Raw genomic sequence first — 22,038 nt, 5'->3', positions numbered from 1 at the left:
AAGAATACAGTTAACCTTAGATTTCCTTGGTTCTTCCAATCAGACAATATTCTGTGGGGCCTGAACCGGCTAAGAAGGGCAGTATAGGACCCACAGTGTTTGCCAGTCAGGGCAGATGTTAGACAACATGAACTTCTTGCTCCTCATGCTTATGAAGAATGGATTCGAGACTCTCAAAGGAATTCCATATATGTTTTCTTCATTTTGGGTGGTCAGGGGTCCAAAATTGCCAGGATTCAGTGGGGATCTTACACCTACAGTTTCATTCAACAAATTGGAAAGCTGAAAGAGGGTCTGGCTTACCTGTGATCGTTTTCCCACAGTGGAACAACCTGCTGAACACTCATTGTCAGATTTTCGGACTAAAATGATGTGTTGAACAATATCTTAGCAAAAAAAAAGCAGCTTCAGGCAGCTGTCCTATTCTTTTTATGTTTTATTATCAGATTTATTTCTGCATCGCTGTTTTGCCTGGCCCAAAAGAAGCAAAAAGCGGAGGGGGCGCTCGCGACACCAAGATTCCACCCCTCCCTTCATCATTTCAGTCCCAGGAGTCCTCCGGAGGAATTGCCAGCTATCCCGGCAACCCCAGCAGTCGGGCCAGGGGGTGGGGAGGCGTTGCGTTGGGAACGAGGCTGGTAACGAGGTGAGGGGTCAGTGGCGGTGCTGAGCAGTGGATGCGAAGTGGTATGTTGTTGTGAAATAGATTGAAAGTGAAGACAGACATAGCGCGACGAGAGTCGGAAGCGGCCAAGTTCTCACAAAAACAATCCTGTAGAGGTAGGTTTGTACTTTCCTGCGGCCCCGAAAACGATTCTAGAAGAACCAGGACAGACAAATATTGGGTTGTGTTGCAGCCCTTGGATCGCTAACCTCAGGCAACGCGTCTCCCCGGGAGTCAGAGCAAAAGCTGGGGGTGGAACATTAGACTTCGTTTCACGGCTAACTTCCTAAATAACTTCGTCCTTTTATTTAAGTTGACTTTTGGTTTCACTTAAAATAAGAATGGGTTAAGATAACTTCTAATGGTCTAATTCTGTGCGTGGTTACATATTTTGAATGTAAAATTTCACTTCGATTTTTGCCGTGTGGTTACTGGAGGTACTTTGCATTCAATCCATTCAGGGGCACTTCCCATTAATATTGCTCGTTTCCTTTCTTACAATAAACTTAGCTTTCGTATCTGCTGCATACTAAATACATATGATCTGGTTTGCTGCGGATTAATTAGGGGAGCATAATTCTGTTTTTGCTTTGCAGATCTGTTAGGCTGAAAACGGATTTAACTATAGACTGTAAATCGATATCTAATTGTCTTCTGAGGTGATTATTTTAAATAGGATGTTCTGTTAAAATGCTGTTTGAATTTATGATTGTTTATTAAATGCAGGAATGAACTGTTACCTTGATTATAAATCCTATACAGCAACTTGCAAATTTAACTGTAGATGCATATATTTTTAAAATTAGATTTCATTTTTAAATCCTTTTTATTAATTATTATTGAACATCAACAAAAACATTAAGGTAATCAAGTCAACATGTCAATATGTACAATGAGGAATTAAATTACCAAATAACTGATTAACAAAGCTAAACAATATATCAATAATAAGAAAAAATAAAGAAGGGAAAAAGAACCCCTACTAACTAAAACAAAAAAAGCCCTGCTAACAAAAAAAACCATTGGGAGCACAACCCCGGAGCTATACGCCATACAAGCTTCCAGAAAAGAAAAACATCAATCTGCCAACTCAAATCCATTTAAACAAGAATCAGAAGGAAACCATCTCAATTAACTCAAATCAGATGATAGTAGCGGGCAAAAGAACCCCACCTTTTCTCAAAGTCAAATGGAGGATCAAAAGTTTGACTTCTGATTTTCTCCAAACTAAGACATAGCATCACCTAAGAGAACCATTGTATCAAAGTGGGAGTAGAGGCATCTTTCCATTTCAATAAAATAACCCTTCTGGCCAATAATGTGACAAATGCAATTACATGTTGGTCTGATATAGAAATACCATGAATATATTGAGGGATTATACCGAACAAAACTGTCAACTTATTAGGTTGTAAATTAATTTTTAAAACTTTAGAAATTGTAGAGAAAATAGATTTCCAAAACTTTCAATACAGAATTTGAAATTAGATTTGGTGCTTTAATGTAAAAATGAATTTGGCTAATTTGTAAATGTTATAGTTTAGCAAGGGCTGCTTACTGATTTTTAAAAAATGTGTTTTGATGACTAGGTTTTCATAATCATTATGGGAATACTAAGTGGTAAAATTATTAAAATACATGTCATTGATGCTAGTGATACATGATTAAACAGAATAAAGGGAAAGAGCAGAAATAAAAAATCTCACATTGATATTTTTATCTATTAATATCACCTGAAATGCAAAGAATATTACTGTGGTGTGAGTTGTGATGTGTTGAGGTAATGAGTAATGTATCGTGAATCATGACAGATGTTTAATTATTTATTGAAATTAATAAATTAGTTTGAAAAAACAAAAGGCATAGGAATTGGGTGTTGCAAGTGTAGTCCTAGTTTCCAGTCTTTACTTTTCCAAGCAACAGGGATTCAATCCATGCAACACACACAAAATCCATACATTCCCGAGGGAATCCATGCTTCCGTGTGAATCCTCTCAGAACTTTCAGCTTGACTCTGCAAATGTCATTTATAAACTGTAAGAAAAAAAAACTGCACTTCTTAAAGTGCTAGAGATGACTGCTATCTGAAATAGTCGTAGAATCCTTCACATTCATAATATTTTATTTCCATTTCACACTTGTGTCTCCAGTGCCACTCCCTTATTGATTATTTTTTAGTTATGTTAAATGGTCAAAGATTTAGGGGAATTCTAGGGAGCTTTAAGTGATGTTTGCTTCAGTTGTACATGATAGGCTTGTGTTGGCCTGCATAATTTCAGGATGAGTGTTTTCAGATTTTTAGTGCAATTACAACAATGCAGGCTTCTGGCTTTGCTAATTGGATCATCATTCCTTTGCCCAAATGAGCAAGTTTTTCCTTAAGAAACTTAATTTAATTAGCGCAGCCTTCAGTAGATTAAGATTTGAAGCAAGATTCTGAATTTGTAGACATTTTCTAGGTTTGAACCATTGTCATTGAAAACAGCAGTCACAAAACAGGGTTTATGTTGTAGGTGTTAATTAAGTGTTGATCTGATCAAACTATTGACTAGAATACTTCTGGTTCGCAGCACTTCAGTGCCACTCCAAGCCTTTGTCCATTCTCTCTATCTCCCCTTCTTAACACAAAAATTTACTCATGGGTACCATAGTTATAGTTATTTCCCTGAAGTCTTAGCATTTTGAATGTTGGTTGGGTGGGGGGGGGGGGCAGGGAAAGGGTTGCCCTGCCAAGTGCTGCTATAAATCACCTGAAGCAATATTTTAAAAAATACCAGAATGAACTTCTTTGTTATATAAAAGGGGCTTTTTAATTTAGTTGTTCAAAATTAAATCCAAGTGGTATCTTGATCCATGTTCTTGTAACAGTTTGCCTTTGCAGCCTTTTTTTTAAGTGGGCTGGGTGTCTTTTGTTCAATTTATATTTGGATTCTGAGATGAGAAACTATGCTAAATAATACCTTCCACCACGCACCAGAGACCCCTTAAGAACACGAGGTAGCTGTCAAATTTTTTTAGGCTTCTGGGAGAATAGCTTTTTAATGACACATGTTAAAACCTACATTATATTTTCAACATTTTTTTATTTTGTTGTGTTGGAACCTTGTCCTGCTTTTGATACCCCTAGATTGGAGTATTACTCTATTATATTAGCTCTCCTTCCAGCTTTCAAACAGTTACACACACTTGAGTAGACACAGATATCAGCTTGCTAAGCTACAGGGGGTGAGTGATGGATTGAAAAACGGATTCAATAATTTCATTTTAAAACAGTTATGGAAAAAAAAATTGTCCACTAATTAAAGTCCTAAATTGGGGAAAGGTTCATTTTGATGCAATTAGACAGGAATTTTGAAAGTTTCATTGCAAGATGCTGTTGCAAGTAAAGAGACATCTGAGAAGTGGGAGGCTTTAAAAGTAAGATTTGGAGACATCAAGGCTAGCATGTTTCTGTAAAAGTGAAGGACAAAGCTTGGTCAGGAAAAAGGAGGCATATGTCAGGTATAGACAGCTGGGAGCGTGAATCCCTTTAGTGTCAGAGATTGTAGGAGTACACTTCAAATGAAATCAATGAGGTGGCTTTCACGGGTGAAGTAGGACGACTGTAGGTGCTGGAAGTCTGGAAGCAGTTGATATTTTGAACTGAGACCCTTCCTTCCATAGATGCTACATGACTTGCTGAGTTTCTTCATTTTGTGTGAGAGTCTGTTTCTGTAAGTTTATAAGAGCAGAAAGGGAACTAGGGAGAGAATATGGCTCCTTAAATAAAGATCATTGTGGTCGTCTGTGTGGAATCACGGGAATGATATTAAATAAATATTTCTTGTCTGTATTTACTATGGTCAAGGTCATGGATGCTAGGGATTTCAGGAAGAGAATAGTGATGTCCTGAAACATATTCACATTACAAAGGAGGAAGTACTGGGCCCTGACACTGATATTTTTTATCGTCGTCATCTGTGGGTGAGGTAGCAGGAGATTGCAAAGTGGTTGATGTTGTATTTCTACTTAAGAATTGCTGCAAGGACAGGCCAAGGAGCAACAGGCTGATAAGCCTTACATCAGACGTGATTCTGAGAGACAGGATCTGCATTTGTAAAGACGAGGACTGATTAAGGATAATCTGGCTTGGTCATTGAAAATCATATCTTATGAATTTGAGCACAAAGATTGATTAGGGCAATATATATTGTTTACATGAACTTTACCATAATTTTTCTGAAGGTCTTGCTGATAGGCTAGTCACATAGGATTTGGAGTGAGATAGTGAACTGGATACAAGATTGTCTTGGTATTAGGAGTCAGAGGACATTAGTGGAGGGTTGTTTACAGATCAGAGAGCTGTGGTATGTGCAGGGATTGATGCTTTGTCCATGTTATTTATCATCCAAATCCTTAACATGGGTGACAGTGTGGTAAGGTTCGAAGGTTTATTGGTTACACCACAATTGGTAGTGTGTACAGTCAAGAAGATTATTTAAGATCCAGATCAATTAAGAAAATGGGCCAACAAAAGGGAATTTAACTTTGGTAAGTATAGAGTTACATTTGCAAAGTTAAGTTTGCACCATTAAGTGGCAGGCCCCTGGAAAATGTTGTGGAAGAGAGAGACCTAGAGGTACAGATACATAGTTTCCTGAAAGTGCTGATACTGGTAGATAGGATGGTGAAGAAGGCATTTGGCATGCTTACTTTCAGTGGTCATGGCATTGAGTACGAGAGTTTGAACATCACGTTACAGTTGTTCAAGTGAGAATGCACTTGGAGTATTGTGTACAATTCTGGTTTTCTAGCTAGGGGTGCCACAGTAGCGTAGCGGTTAGCTTGGGGCATTCGGAGATCAATTTTGGTGCCAAATTTGTACGTTCACCCTGTGACTACGTGTTTTTTCTCAGTGCTCTGGTTTCCTCCTCCAGTCCTAGGATGTATTGGTTAGTAGGTTAATTGGTCTTGCAAATTGTCCTGTGATTTAGTGTTAAATAGGTAGGTTGCTGGACAGTGCAGTTTATTGGGCTGGAAAAGCCTGATCTCTAAATAAGTATATGTAATTTAAGCTGGACAGGACACAGAAAAGATTCAAAGGATGTTGTCAGGACTGGCGGGCCTGAGTTATAAGGGGAGATTGGATTGGCTGGGATATTTTTCCTCTGGAGCTTGGGAGGCTGAGGGGTAGCAATACAGAGTATATAAAATCATGAGAGGGCATAGATAAGGTGAATAATCACAACTGTTTTCCCTGTGTATGGGAGTTTGCAACTGGAGGGCATAGCTGGAAGGTAAAGAGGGGAAAAGTTTAAAGGGGACCTGAGGGGAAAAATTTCACACAGACATATTAGAGTCTTAGTGTGATGGAATATTAAATAGTTTTCAGCAGGAAACCTGATTGTCCCTGTGGATGGAACACAGGTGTTCTGTAGAACAGTTACCCAAAACTGAAAGTATCTGGTTATATCAATTATAATCAAGTGTGCCAAAACTACTCACTTTTGTAGAATCATCCTGGAATGCAAAGACAACCTCCAGCTTGCATTCTGTACCTCAAACCTGTCTTCTGAAGTTTGTCTGGTGTTTTGTTTATTTTCCCCACCATTGGTACTTTTTCTTTAAATCTGAGACAACTGATCAACTGCCTCAGTTTCCCCCCCCCCTTACTAAACCAAGTGGGCCAAATTTCCTTTATGGCCTTCCTCTACACTCTTAGACTGTCTCTAATTTCTCTTATATTCTTTTCTTGTTCTTCCTGAGCTTATTTTTCCATGATAGCCACCTCCAGCTCTCTCAGTCCTACTCCAAATAAATCACTGACATCAAGCTTCTCTTTCTTGCTCTCATGTCAGTTATTGACTTTGTTCTTATACTTGATTTCTAAACTGTGGACTTTTCCAAATCCTTTCTGTTTCCTCATTTCCTCCTTTCCTCCACCATTCCTATCCCTAATCATGGTTTTGGTTATTACCATAATATCATCTTTTGTATGGTCTAATTTATTTTGGTATTGTTTTTGCGAACTGCCTTGACATTCTTAAAGGCATTTTAAATATTGTATGTTTAATTATTAAATCTATAGATAAAATTAATTGGTGGCTTCAGTTTGTCTGTCAGGGAAGGTAGAGAGGAGACCTGCTTTATATTTTCAAAGTTATGAGGAGCATGCTCATGGCAAGCATTTAAAGGTTGCATGGATGAACTACAACAATTGTTCATCCCAGTTTGGCAAAAGAATAAATCAAGGAAGGTAGTGCACCCGTGGCTGACAAGGGAAATTAGGGATAGTATCAATTCCAAAGAAGTAGCATACAAATTAGCCAGAGAAAGTGGCTCACCTGAGGACTGGGAGAAATTCAGAGTTCAGCAGAGGAGGACAAAGGGCTTAATTAGGAAGGGGAAAAAAGATTATGAGAGAAAACTGGCAGAGAACATAAAAACGGACTGTAAAAGCTTTTATAGATATGTAAAAATGAAAAGACTGGTAAAGACAAATGTAGGTCCCCTGCAGACAGAAACAGGTGAATTGATTATGGGGAACAAGGACATGGCAGACCAATTGAATAATTACTTTGGTTCTGTCTTCACTAAGGAGGACATAAATAATCTTCCAGAAATAGTAGGGGACAGAGGGTCCAGTGAGATGGAGGAACTGAGCGAAATACATGTTAGTAGGGAAGTGGTGTTAGGTAAATTGAAGGGATTGAAGGCAGATAAATCCCCAGGGCCAGATGGTCTGCATCCTAGAGTGCTTAAGGAAGTAGCCCAAGAAATAGTGGATGCATTAGTGATAATTTTTCAAAACTCATTAGGTTCTGGACTAGTTCCTGAGGATTGGAGGGTGACTAATGTAACTCCACTTTTTAAAAAAGGAGGGAGAGAGAAACCGGGGAATTATAGACCGGTTAGCCTAACGTCGGTGGTGGGGAAACTGCTGGAGTCAGTTATCAAAGATGTGATAACAGCACATTTGGAAAGCGGTGAACTGATCGGACAAAGTCAGCATGGATTTGTGAAAGGAAAATCATGTCTGACGAATCTCATAGAATTTTTTGAGGATGTAACTAGTAGAGTGGATAGGGGAGAACCAGTGGGTGTGGTATATTTGGATTTTCAAAAGGCTTTTGACAAGGTCCCACACAGGAGATTAGTGTGCAAACTTAAAGCACACGGTATTGGGGGTAAGGTATTGGTGTGGGTGGAGAATTGGTTAGCAGACAGGAAGCAAAGAGTGGGAATAAACGGGACCTTTTGAGAATGGCAGGCGGTGACTAGTGGGGTACCGCAAGGCTCAGTGCTGGGACCCCAGTTGTTTACAATATATATTAATGACTTGGATGAGGGAATTAAATGCAGCATCTCCAAGTTTGCGGATGACACGAAGCTGGGTGGCAGTGTTAGCTGTGAGGAGGATGCTAAGAGGATGCAGAGTGACTTGGATAGGTTGGGTGAGTGGGCAAATTCATGGCAGATGCAATTTAATGTGGATAAATGTGAAGTTATCCACTTTGGTGGCAAAAATAGGAAAACAGATATTATCTGAATGGTGGCCGATTAGGAAAAGGGGAGGTGCAACGAGACCTGGGTGTCATTATACACCAGTCATTGAAAGTGGGCATGCAGGTACAGCAGGCGGTGAAAAAGGCGAATGGTATGCTGGCATTTATAGTGAGAGGATTCGAGTACAGGAGCAGGGAGGTACTACTGCAGTTGTACAAGGCCTTGGTGAGACCACACCTGGAGTATTGTGTGCAGTTTTGGTCCCCTAATCTGAGGAAAGACATCCTTGCCATAGAGGGAGTACAAAGAAGGTTCACCAGATTGATTCCTGGGATGGCAGGACTTTCATATGAAGAAAGACTGGATGAACTGGGCTTGTACTCGTTGGAATTTAGAAGATTGAGGGGAGATCTGATTGAAACGTATAAGATCCTAAAGGGATTGGACAGGCTAGATGCAGGAAGATTGTTCCCGATGTTGGGGAAGTCCAAAACGAGGGGCCACAGTTTGAGGATAGAGGGGAAGCCTTTTAGGACCGAGATTAGGAAAAACTTCTTCACACAGAGAGTGGTGAATCTGTGGAATTCTCTGCCACAGGAAACAGTTGAGGCCAGTTCATTGGCTATATTTAAGAGGGAGTTAGATATGGCCCTTGTGGCTACGGGGGTCAGGGGGTATGGAGGGGGGGCGGGGTTCTGAGTTGGATGATCAGCCATGATAATAATAAATGGCGGTGCAGGCTCGAAGGGCCAAATGGCCTACTCCTGCACCTATTTTCTATGTTTCTATGCTTGGTGTAGATTAAAAACATCTCATAGCGCCGGTATCCAAAACAAGCAGGGAGTGGGTGGGGAGGTTACATTTAGGGTAAGAGGCAGGACGTTTAAAGGGAATGTGTAGAAATTTTTTTTTATTATCCAGGGTGTGGTTGGAATCTACAGTACAACACCTGAGGCAGAAGCAGAGGTGGGGACTGGCCATCTGTCAGTACTTTAAAAGTATTTGGATGACCACGTGAATTGCCAGTGTAAGGATGTGCTGAAAGATAGGATTAATATAGATGAATGTTTGATAAATGACTATGGGTGTGTATCTATGTTGACTTTCATACATAAAATAAACTTTTGAAGTAAATATTTATTTTTTAAATGTTCTGTGTGGAAATGAATGTGTTCTGTCTTGGGGCACAAGGCTCTCCCAGAGTGTCTTTCTTTCTGAACTGAATTTGCAGCTGCAGACCCATATAGAACTGGCAAATCAGACATAATAATAGTGAGAAGAACAGGAGGTTGGGAAAAGAGATTATCACCAGAGAAGTGTTGCATCAATAGGAATGACTATAATTTGAAGTAATTCTTCAGAATTAAAAAGTAGATTGGCAATTCCATACACAGGAGACAAGATCGCAGATACTGGAACCTGGAGCAACACACAATCTGCTGACCGAACTCAGATTTCTTTTAACAGATTGTGTGTTGCTGACAATCCATACAGTTATATGCAGAGTGATGTCACAAACTCCTCCCACTGTAGCCAGGGAGTAGGTGGTGATGAGTATCAGATTTGTCTTTAAATTTGAATTTATTTTTATATTGCTTCAATTTGTTTTCAATGAAAATATAACATTTGGAAGCTTATTTTCATTGTTTTCAAAGCTGAAAGCAATGACAGCTTGAACCAAATCAGAGCTGTAGAATAGAAATAGTACATGCAGCACAGTGTTTGTAATGAGGCATAAGGGAGCATTCGGCAGTTACCATGAAACTACACTGGTGCTGCACTGTAGGCAGCTCAGGTTGTATGATGTAATGACTGTTATCTCTGATTAACTGCACTGCAAAGTTGAATAATAAATGGATTGAGGACAGTAAATAACAGTTCCTATGGTTTGATTTAATACAGAATCAATTTTCAAATCCCTTTGTGTTCAAATCACTGCACAAAATGAAACATCTGTACAGATATTTCTACAATATCCTGCTCCCCAACAAATCTCAGAACTTGGCCCTCTTTCAAGGTCGTTTAATTACCATTCAACCATACATGAATATAGCCAAGTGAAATGGTGTTCCTCTGGGGCTAAGGTGAAGCACACATTGCCAACAGCACATAGCACAAATAGCACATATGATCATAATTTCAGAAAAACATACAGTCACAAAGGGGGAGAGAAAAGCTCTAGTCCCTGTGTGGCATGACTATACTCCTGGTACAGCTTGTTCTTCCACCAAGCAAACACCTGGGAGGGGGGGCAGCAGCAATAGGCCCCAACCCAGTACAGATTACATTGTGCCCCACAGAGGCGCTCCCATGCCTGGGCCAAGTCCTCACCACAACCAAGGCAATGCAACTCCCTTCCCCCTCCCCACTGTTGGCCACCCCAGTGAAGCAGTGAAACTGACTGCAGTATACTATACTACCAATATTTTACTGGGTCTTGCCATCTGAATAAAAAAGACTAAGACAATCATTCACACTTTGGATCATCTCAGCACAACGATACGTAAGAAATCCAGGTGACAACACAATGTTACGCAATAACTCCAGCTCCATCGCTATCGAGCAACTCACTGATGGGATAGTTCTGCAGTATTTGATGTTCTTGGTATCCAGCAGTGACTTGCAATCGTAGTAAAAAGATGTACATGATGGACAAATGCACCTTACCTTGATTGGACCCGCGGAGGCTGCTGCGTCCATGCACGCAACCACCTTACTGGGAAAAAAAAGAAATTCTGTTCTGTCTTTCTGCACATCTTCAAGTAATTATACTCACCTTCTTCAGCTACACCTTCATTTATCCAGATGTGAACTATGGCATTTCCTCCATAGGCAACTCACTTTTCCTACTTTGTTCAAGCTGCTTCCTGCTGATTTCTGCCCTAATGGGGCAGTGGTGCTGTGCCAGGAACTTAGTGCAAACCATTACTCTTTTGGCTACTGTGCGCTGCTGTTCCAGAAATTTGGAAGGCTCAGCCCTCCACTGGCGCTTTCCCAGCAATGAAAAATGATCTCATCTATTCATGGCATAGCTGGAGTGAGTCACTGAAGCAGTGTGCAAAGCTGCCCGTGAGGGCTGATGCTGGACAGAGTGTAAGTGGTGCAGTTCTCAGCATTGAGATACAGGCTCAGCACTGCGTCAGAGCTGCAACACTGCAGGTCATTGCTGGGGATTTGCAGCAGCTGCTCCATGTTTTCATAGATCACCAGATACCAAGGATCCTATGGTCTGTCTAATCACTGCCTGTTAGAAATGATAGAAGATGCTGTCTCCCACTCTTGAAATGAGCAGCTCTTTCCCTCTGGGGTTCACAGACCCCTCGGTTAATGGTAGGAGTCCATAGCATAAAAGGGATTATGAACTCCTGACTAACTCAGCAGTCATTTCTGCAGCAGGAATACATGATAGAGACTGTAGGTTCCCAGTGATGTTTCAACACATGGAGCAAGCCATTTTTGGACCCCTGCAATAGTCCGCATTCACTGTGTTGGCCAAGTTGCAACATGAGCCTTGAATTTCTAGTGTGTGGCAGCACAATCCTCATGTGTAGCCTAATTGTCTCAGTGGCTCACTCTACACAAAGCCATGCAGCAGTGAGGTAATTGCTTCATTGCTGCAGTGTGAGATGAAGAGGGTTTACCAGGGCAGGATTGTGGGGGGTGGGGGGGGGTGGCAGGGGAGGGTGGATGCATTGTGCCAGGATCCAAACAAAACAACATGCACGGTGAGTTGATGTCTTTTTAAAGTACGGTTAGGTACCTGTGTTTGGATTTCCAGACATATTGCTGCTTTGCAGTAGGAGAGTCTGTAGCATCAAGTGGAATACCAGTCTATGTTGAAATATACATTTTTAATCTGTAGTATGTGCGTTCAACTTTATAGTCAACACTGCTTTACTTTCCTAGTTACATACAGTTGCAAGAAAAAGTTAGTGAACCCTTTGCAATTACCTGGATTTCTGCAATAATTACTCATTAAGTATGGTCTGACCTTCATCTGAGTCGCAATAATAGACAAATACAATCTGACTAAACTAATAACACTGCACTTCCTCTTGTCAATATTGAGTACATCATTTAAACAATCACAGTCCAGGTTCAAAAAAGTATGTGAACCTCTGGGGTATGCCTTCCACAAAAGCTATTTGGAGTCAGCTGTTCCAATCGCTGAAATGAGATTTGAGGTGTGGTTTGTAGAGGTGCCGTGCCCTAGATATAAAAAAACGCACACATACAAAGTCAGGTTACTGACTGAGATTGCTCTTCTTAAGAAAGATCTGTTTATGTGCACCATGCCTCGATCAAAACAACTTTCAGAGGACCTTAGAGCAAGAATTGTAGGGACACATGAAGCTGGAAAAGGCTACAGAAGCATTTCTAAAGACCTGAGTGTTCATCAGTCCACAGTAAGAGAAATTGTCTACAAATGGAGAAAATTCAGTACTGTTGCTATTCTCTCTGGGAGTGAGCATCCTATAAAGATCACACCAAATACAACATGCAATGCTGAAGCAAGTGAAATAGGACCCAAGGGTAACAGCCAAAGACCTGCAGAAGTATCTAGAACTTACTAAAGTCTCTGTTCATGTGTCCACTATAACAAAGACACTGAACAAGAAATGGATGTTCTACAATTGTAGACCAGGTGGTCTTTTAAAAACTTGAGACATGCAGTGATGTGTTTTTTTTTGGAGCACAGTGGTTTCCTCCACGGTGTCCTTCCATGAACGCCATTCTTGTTGAGTTTTTTTGTGGACAGATGAGACAAAAGTTGAATTTTTTGGCACAAATGCACATTGCTATGTTTGGAGGACAAAGGGCACTGCACACCAACACTAAAACCTCATCCAACTGTTAAGCATGGTGGAAGGAGCATCATGGTTTAGGGCTTCTTTGCTGCTTATGGCCTGGGTAGCATCCAAATGTTGAGTGAACAATTAATTCAAAATGGTATGAAGACATTTTACAGGAGAATGTCAGGGTAGCGTCCATCACCTGAAGCTTAATAGAGGTTGGATGGTGCAACGGAACAACGATTCAAAACACAAGAGTAAATCAACAACAGAATGGTTTAAAAAGAAGAAAATTTGTATTTTGGAATGGCATAGTTAAAGAGTCCAGGTCTTAACTGAATTGCAATGCTGTGGCATGATCTGAAGAGGGCTGTTCATACAAGGTTTCACAGAAATACTGATGAACTGAAGCAGTTTTGTATGGTCCAAAATTCCCTCTCACTGTTGTGCAAGTCTGATCAGCAGCTACAGGAAACATTTGGTGGAGGTTATTGCTGCTAAAGGCAGTTCTACCAGTTATTAAATACAAGCGTTCACATATGTTTTCCAGTTTGGACTGTGAATGATTAAACAATGTCTTCAATAAAGACACGAAAAGTACAATTGTTTGTATGTTATTAGTTCTGGCATATTGTTTTTGTCTGTTGTTATGACTTCGATGAAGTTCGGACCTAATTTTATGAGCAATTAATGCAAAAAACTGGGTAATTGCAAATGCTTCTCAAACTTTTTTGTGCAACTATACGTCACATTAAATGTGTACTGCTTTAAATGCTTTGCAGCATGTTCCCAATTGCTACCTGTTCAGAACTGACCAAAACCAGTTTTGCCTGTTTGATGTTGGGCAAGAAATGCTTGAGTATTTCTCTTCTTAAATAAAACTTACTTTGTTCCAGTTTTTAGTTTAGTTTTAGAAGCTGTATACCACAGGCCTCTGAGTGATACTGTTACCAATAGTGTTTGCTAGATTTTTAGTTACTTATGCCATTTATTCTCCACTTAAGGGTCATAATTGCTAGAGATATAATTTTGCTACACACTTAATCTGGAAGGTTCTACAAAATCACCATGAAATTTAAACAGGTGATCATATTTTGAATCAGTTGCAACTTGGCTTTCTTGCAGGAGTTCTCAGGCCAACTTTTCTTCTGTAGCCGTGTTCTGAGCCACCTAATTCCTCTTGGAAGTAATTGAAACAACCAAGCAACTCAAATATTACATGTCTATCTTTATCCAGAAAGCTTTTTAGGCCGCTGTCTTGGTTCTATCTTGCACCATGGTCTCCAGCCTAACTGAAATTGTTATGTAAAAGTACATCCTGTAGAAGGAATACTGGCATCAACTATTGTTATGGACTTCAGTGCTCTCCTGCATGGATTTAACTAACCATGCTAAGAGTGAACTTTCTAACATCTTTTGGTCAGGACGATGTCCCTGTGCAGTTAATCAGCACCAATAGGGTGCAGGATAACCCTGCCATCTATTAAGGTGTAGGCTGCTCTATAACAGGCATTATACATGAGTCCCGCTGACTATGGGCTTTTTTTTGTCTTACTTGTGTTCTTTGTTGTAAAAATTGTGTATTGTTTATATTTAATGTTGTGAATGCTTTTTGTATGATGCTGCTGCAGGTAAGTTTTTCATTGCACATGCATTTTCTTGTGTATATGATAATAAACTAGACTTGGGACTTAAAATTCTATGTTTGGCACAATGAACTTCACCTGGTCACAAATAATACCATGGCTTAGCTTAGAATCCTTGTCAACACAACTAAATAAACACAGGTCCAGAAAACCTCCAACAGTTAATGCTAAACATGAGATTTTGTAGATGCTGGAAATCCAGAACAACAAGCAAAATGCAGAAGGAACTCAGCAGATCAGGCAGCAGCTATGGAGGTGAATAAGCAATTGGCGTTTCTAGCCAAGACCTTTCATCAGGACATGTAGTTAATACAATTTCATTGCAAAGCCACTGCTGCTTTCGATTTAGTTATTTGTTAATGAATGGGTTTTTCTGCTAGTATTTCCTTTTGTGAGTTGCTGGGCAAATGTGAGGTGATTACATCAAATACTCTGGAGTTCACCACTACATTTTCAAGGCAATTTTGTGGAACTTTGTAGTCCGTTGTGCTAAAATTAAATACTTTTGTCAATAATGTCTTTATTGCTGAGCCATTTTTCATTTTAATGGACCTGTCAAATAATTCATCCTTTATTATATTCTGATGTTTAGTCTTACACTAGTCTTGCATCTACTAAACCCAAGTATAGTAATCATTGTTTCAAACAGAAAACTACCAGGTGTTCTGTATGCAAGCTCATACTTCAGAATTATAGGGAATGATAACTTGTTTTCATTGAGTTCAAAAATAACATCTGGTAAAGCTTGAAAATAAGACAACTTTGTAGTTCTAAGAATGACTTAAGTGTTGTTATCAATAATGTGAGGTATTGTTTTAGTCTGTTCTCATTACTTGATGCCTGGATTGGTTTTCCTCTCCAGTGATCCAGAATTATACAAGAAGTCCAGGTACAACCTATGAAGACTATTTTAAGAGTGTGAAAAAAAACAATTCCAATTGTGGTTAGAGACGGAATTGATGCACATCAGCTCTGGTGGGATCTACAGGCCATTACTTCCTACAAAATGAAACCCAATATCATGAATGGCTGTGATGCTTCTCTCCCAGATGAGCTCAACACCTTTTATGCACTCTTTGAAAGGGAGAATAAAACTACACTTGTGCAAATCCCTGCGGCATCTAGTGACCCTGTGACCTCTGTTTCATAGGATGACGTCAGAACATCTTTCAAGAGGGTGGACCCTCACAAAGCATCAGGCCCCGATGGTGTACCTGGTAGGGCTCTGAAAACTTGTGCCAGTCAAGAACATCTTCAGTCTCTTACAGCTGCAGTTTTAGATTCCCATTTGCTTCAAAAGGGTGACAATCGACAAATATACCAGTGTCCAAGAAGATCAAGATGAGCTGCCTCAACAATTATTTCCCGATGGTACTCACACTCATTATGATGAAGTGCTTTGAGAGATTGGTCATGCTAGAATCAATTCCTGCCTAAGCAAGGACCTGCACCTTTGCAATTTTCCTATTGCCACACTAGGTGTCCAGCAGATGCAATCTCACTGGCTCTCCATTTGGCCCTGAACAATAGTAATACCTACACCAGGCTGTTGTTTATTGATTACAGCTCAGTGTTCAGCACAATCATACTTCAACAAGCTCCAAAACTTGGGCCTCTGTACCTCCCTCAGCAACTGGATCCTTGACTTCCTCCCTGGGAGACCACAATCTATGTGGATCAAAATGAACATCTCTTCATTGACAGTCAACACTGTTATACCTCAAGGATGTGTGCTTAGCCAACTGCTTTACTCTGTCTACACCTACAACAGTGTGGCTAAGCGCAGCTTAAATGCTGTCTATAAATTTGCTGACGAAACAACTATTGTTGGCAGAATTTCAGATGGTGTCTAGAAGGCATACAGGATTAAGATAAATTAGCTGGTTGAGTGCTGTCGTAACAACAACCATGCACTCAACATCAGTAAGACCAAGGAATTGTGGACTTCAGGAAGGGGAAATCGAGGGAAAACTCACCAGTCCTCATTGAGGGATCAGCAGTGGAAAAGGTGAGCAGTTTCAAGTTCTTGGGTGTTAACATCTCTGAAGATCTATCCTGGGTCCAACATACTGATGCAATTACAAAGAAGACATGACAGCGACTATATTTCATTCAGAATTTGAGGAGAGAGGTTATGTCACCAAAGACACTCACATATTTTTACAGATGTACCATGGAGAGCATTCTAACTGGTTGCATCACTGTCTGGTAGAGAGGGGCCACTGCTTAGGATCGGGAAAACCTGCAAGAAGTTTTAAACTTAGCCAGCTCCTTCATGGGCACTAGCCTCTGCAGCATCGAGGATACCTTCAAAAAGGTGGCATCCATTATTAAGGAACGCCATCACCCAGGACATGCCCACTTCCCATTGCTACCATCAAGGAGTCTGAAGAGACACACTCAACATTTCAGGAACAGCTTCTTTCCCTCCGCTATCAGTTTTCTGAATGGACAATGAATCCATCGACATTACCTCACCATTTTTCCCTCTCTTTTTTGCACTAATGTAATTTTTAATATATTCTATATTTTGTAATTTATAGTTTTTAAATTATGTATTGCAATGTATTACTGCCACAGAACAGCATATTTCACAACGTGTCTGTTATATTAAACCAGATTATGATGCCCCTACTTGTGATATAACTTTAATGTGAATATTCTTCATTGTGCAGAAATGTTTGAAATGATTTTTTTTAATCCTGTAAGCTCTAAACCAAATGTCACAGTAAGATTTCCTCAGTCTTTTGATTCAGCTCAGGCCGAATAATCAGAGAATAAGAATTCTTAATCTCGACATCAGCCTTCTCAACCCTGTCCTCAGATCTGTTGGCTATCCCTAACTCCTAGCCTCTCATTTCATGATCTCATGTTAATTTATATTTATCACTCAATCTTCTCATCTTGATTTTGGATGCCTCAAAATTCTGCTTCTTACGAGTCCCACCAGTAAAGGCTACCAGTTTTCCTTTGGATACCGCATCAATATCTAAATTATTGTATAAAGTTATGGCTTTTAGTTAACTATTCATGTGGTTTTAATAACCAAACTCATAATCTGATTTTATTGACCTGTTAGAAAGATTGTGGGGGTCTCTGAAATTGGTACAAAGATTTTGCTCTGTGTGCATTTGTTCTATGCTGATTCTTAACACTTGCACAGAAGTGACTTGCAATTTATTCACTTACACAGTACTGTTGAATTTTATTTGAAACTTGCTTTTCACTCATTTGAGGTTAAGCTTGTGTTCTCAGTCTCTTATTTGTAATATAAATATTATACCATTTTTGTTAAGATATCTGGATTCCCACTGCATTCATTAACTTCGTGTATTGGTTGTATAGATTGCTGTAGTCTAGATGCTATTTATATATTGAAATTCTATTTACTTTTAATTGCATTTAATTACATGGAGAAAAAAATGGCACTTGATTAAAGTTCAAGTGCAGGAATTACTATTTGTTTTATTTGCGATGATGGATTGGCAATAAACATTTTGATTGTATGAACTTTCCTATTTCATATTGGATTATTCATATAAGAGAAGGTGTATTTTCAAAAGCAAGATAAATTGGGAAGTATTCTGGATAAGTTATAGGAAAGATTTTAGAAAGAATACTTGGGGATAGGAAATGCGCTCATTTGGAAAGGCATGGCCTGCTTATGGGCAATCTGCGTGGCTTTCAAGATTTCAGTGGACAGGTCACACCTAAAATGTAGTAAGGTTTTTGATAAGATCCCTTATGGTAGTTTGATGCAGAACATAAAGATCTATGGGATTCAGGGTAAATTGCAAGTTCAGATTCAGAACTGACTTGCTCATAGAAGACAGTAGGGGTAGAAACTGTTATTCTGGTTGGAGGTCCTTGAACAGCACAGTGATATTTATCAATGATTGGATGAAAGTGTAGATGTGTGGATTAGCACGTTTGCAGGTGACACCAAGACTGGTGGAGTGCAGACAGTGTAAAGGGCCATCAAAGAAAGGTCCTTTATAGAGTATAGATCAGTTACAGATATGGACAGAAATGTGGCAGATGGAGCTTAATCCGGGCAGTGTAAGGCATTGCACTTTGCAAGGTTAAATGAAAGAAAGAAGAGTAGATAGTTAATGGTAGGCCCCTTATTAGTATTGAGGTGCAGAGGGATCTTGGGTCTCTATCATTCACAAAGTGGATAAGGTGGTAAAGAAGGCATATGGCATGCCTTGGTAGGGCTATTGAGTGTAAGAACAAGGAAGTTGTGCTGCAGTTATAAAGCTTTAGTCAGTGGTATTGTGTGCAGTTCTGGTTATCCCATTATTAGGAGGATGACTACGGAAAGAGTGCAGAAGAAGTTTACGAGAAGTCTACATGGTTTAGATGGTATGACCTAACAGGGCAGGTTGGACAAACTTGGGTTGTTTGACCTAGAATGTCAAAGCCTGAGGAGAAACCTGATAGAGATTAAAATTTTGAGAGGCATAGATAGGGTTGACATGCTTTTAAGGTTCCGGTTGGGATTGGGAGAGAGGTTTTAAAGTTAGTCATAGTCATACTTTATTGATCCCGGGGGAAATTGGTTTTCGTTACAGTTGCACCATAAATAATTAATAGTAATAGAACCATAAATAGTTAAGTAGTAATATGTAAATTATGCCAGTTAATTATGAAATAAGTCCAGGACCAGCCTATTGGCTCAGGGTGTCTGACCCTCCAAGGGAGGAGTTGTAAAGTTTGATGACCACAGGCAGGAGACGCTCTGTGTTGCGTCTCTGGCTGAATGTACTCCTGTGCCCACACAGTACATTATGTAGTGGATGGGAGACATTGACCAAGATAGCATGCAACTTGGACAACATCCTCTTTTCAGACACCAAGTTTTGTGAAGGGCAAGTTCATTTTTATATAGTTGTAAGTACCTGAAATGAGTTATTCCAGCATCTTGTGTATTGCAGTTTGGAAGTCTTCGGGTTGCTTCTTTTAAATATGAACCTGAGCTGAATATTAGCACTTGACTAAGTGTGTTAAGAAATCTTAGTATAAGTATGATCACAGTAAAATTTCATCTCAATGGAATCAAGGGGAAAAGTTTTCAATCCATTGGAATTGTACCATGCACAAAGAAAGGTAGCTATTTGAGATGAATAAATTCTGCATAGGACATTATTCCAGTGGTCTCCTAATTTCCATTATCCACAAAGCTGAAATCAAAACTTTAATGGAATAGTCCCTGGGCTGGGCAGATGCATCTGTAGTACTTAAAAGCCTGATACTATCCAGGCAAAGCAGTCCATTTGATTAGCGCCATGTCAACCACCCTAAATGTTCATTCCCACCACCATTACCGTTGCTCTAGTACTCTGTTGTATATAGCATTTACAAACTACATTGACTACAGAATAGCTTCTCCCAAACATGTATTCTTTATTGCCAAAATGGATAAGAGAAATCAAAATATCACTACAAGTTATAGGTGAAATATCATTCTTATTTAGAAGCATGCCACCATTTGAAAAGGGATCTAGTGTTTTCCCACCATATATGACATATAAACTCTTCTCAGGCTTCCAGCCGGATATGGGTATTGATTTTAACTGATGTTTCGATGACAAACTCCACCATCGTCATCAGGGTTGCCACCTTCATATATATCCTCATCATCCGTCCTCCTGATTGGCTGAGGACTAAGCAATAAGGAGGGACAGGTAACAGTACATATACACCATTGGACCACATGCCTAGGGATCAACCCTGATGAAGATGGCAGAGTTTGTCATCGAAACTCGCTTAAAATTGATACCCATATCTGGCTGGACATAGTTTCTTATCTTATATCTTAAATCTTAAAATTTTCTTTCCAAATGCATTGAGGAAATATCTTCTGAAGGACTGCAGCAAGGAAGGGCATTAGATGCTGAGCTTACCAGTGATACCTTCATACTGAAAAAATAATGATTTGTGTTTGTTTATATTTGCAGTTCAGTCTCAAAAATCATGTAATTCTGTACCAATTAAATATGTTCTATTTCACATAGCTTTTATTTGTGAAACAACGTTGATGTCTAAATTAATGGACACTAAAATTTTCATACATGTTGAATTGTTAGCCCTATATTGGCACTTTTGTTTTGAATAATGTCATTTCATACTGCACCTCATGCATGGCTTTGGAAACAACTGAACAGCTTTTTTGGTGGGTGCTCTAAAGGCAACTGTAATAGTATTACCTAATTTTTAATACATATTTTTTCATATTCCTCGAGAGTTCTTATAGAACAGAAAGCAGCTTTTGGCAGTGTTAATTCCACCTGGAACTGCTCAGTGATAAATTATTTCTTACCCTTTTACAACCAGCTAGTGTAAATAGAATGACTGTAATGCTGGTTATTTAGATTGCATTCTATGCCGCCTCAGCTTTCTCATTGCATTCCATGAGAATTATTACTTCGGAACTTCTTAATGTAAACATTTTTAAGATGCATATCAGAATGTGTCTGAGCATTAGAAATAGAAATTAGTGTGAGCCATGTGGTCCCTTGAGCATACTCCACCATTTAATAACATCTCATTTGATCCTAGCACACTTCCCCACCCAGTCCACTTTCCCATCCAGTTTCCTACTCACTGATTCCTCCAGTGTACTAGAAAAACATCTAGTTTCAGTCTAGAATGTGTTAGCTAGAGTAACCCAAATTTGCATAGGTGAACAATCCTAATTCGGATTCAACTCTGGTAAGTGACATTGATTATAAATTTTGTTTAAAAAAACACTTTTCTGGAGTATCTGTAAGGGTTCTCATTTTCATTAGCTATTGACATTTTGACAGATGCTGTATTAAGCCGATTCTAACCAAGCTTAGGAGTAATAAAAAATATTAAAGCTGGACGTTTATGAAATAGTGGAATTTTATAGCGTAGAAGAAAGGATTTTGTCATGTTCCTCATGCCAATTGTTTGAAGGTTTCTCTACATCTTATTATTTTGTTCTTATTTATTCAGGGTCACTTTTTAAAGACCTGTAATCTGCTTCCACTAGTGTTTTTAGTAACTTGTACTTTTGGGTTAGATTTTGTGATCAGCTGCAAATTAATAGTTTCCTCCCTGTTGATCATCAAGAAAATTGTCTATAAAAATCTACTGGTCCTTGGCATTGATTTAACCATTCCTAATGTTGATTATTTTTAAATGTCCATTCTGAGGCCAGGCCATCCATTGGTCGGGTCGATATTGTGTCTAGGTGATCCGCAAGGCAGGGCAGTACGATATGGAGAGCAAGCTGTTGTCTATGTAGCAGGCTGCTCCTCTCCATGCGGCTGATGAATCCAACGGAAAGGCAAGGACCAATACAGTTTAGCACCAGTGACATCGCAGGAGTTGTTTGTCAGCATTGAACTGAACATAGGACTGCCTTAGGGACTCCAGCTCCAGAATTTTCTTCATGGTTTACTCCCAAGACCTTCCTCATGAG

General features: G+C 39.5%; 1 protein-coding gene across 1 annotated transcript in view; it reads left to right on the top strand.

The window, feature by feature from the left end:
* Positions 1-620: 620 nt before the first annotated feature.
* The window catches only part of LOC134354832 (guanine nucleotide-binding protein G(I)/G(S)/G(O) subunit gamma-12-like), an 82,827-nt gene continuing 61,409 nt past the window's right edge, over positions 621-22,038 (top strand). The window contains exon 1 of the mRNA XM_063064189.1: positions 621-780. The gene's annotated coding sequence lies outside the window, so the exon portion shown is untranslated. The remainder of the gene's footprint in view (positions 781-22,038) is intronic.

The sequence above is a fragment of the Mobula hypostoma genome, chromosome 12 (genome assembly GCF_963921235.1).
Source record: "Mobula hypostoma chromosome 12, sMobHyp1.1, whole genome shotgun sequence".
NCBI lineage: Eukaryota > Metazoa > Chordata > Chondrichthyes > Myliobatiformes > Myliobatidae > Mobula > Mobula hypostoma.
The sequence above is the reverse complement of the archived record's forward strand: the minus strand, read 5'-3'. Positions and strand labels throughout refer to the sequence as shown.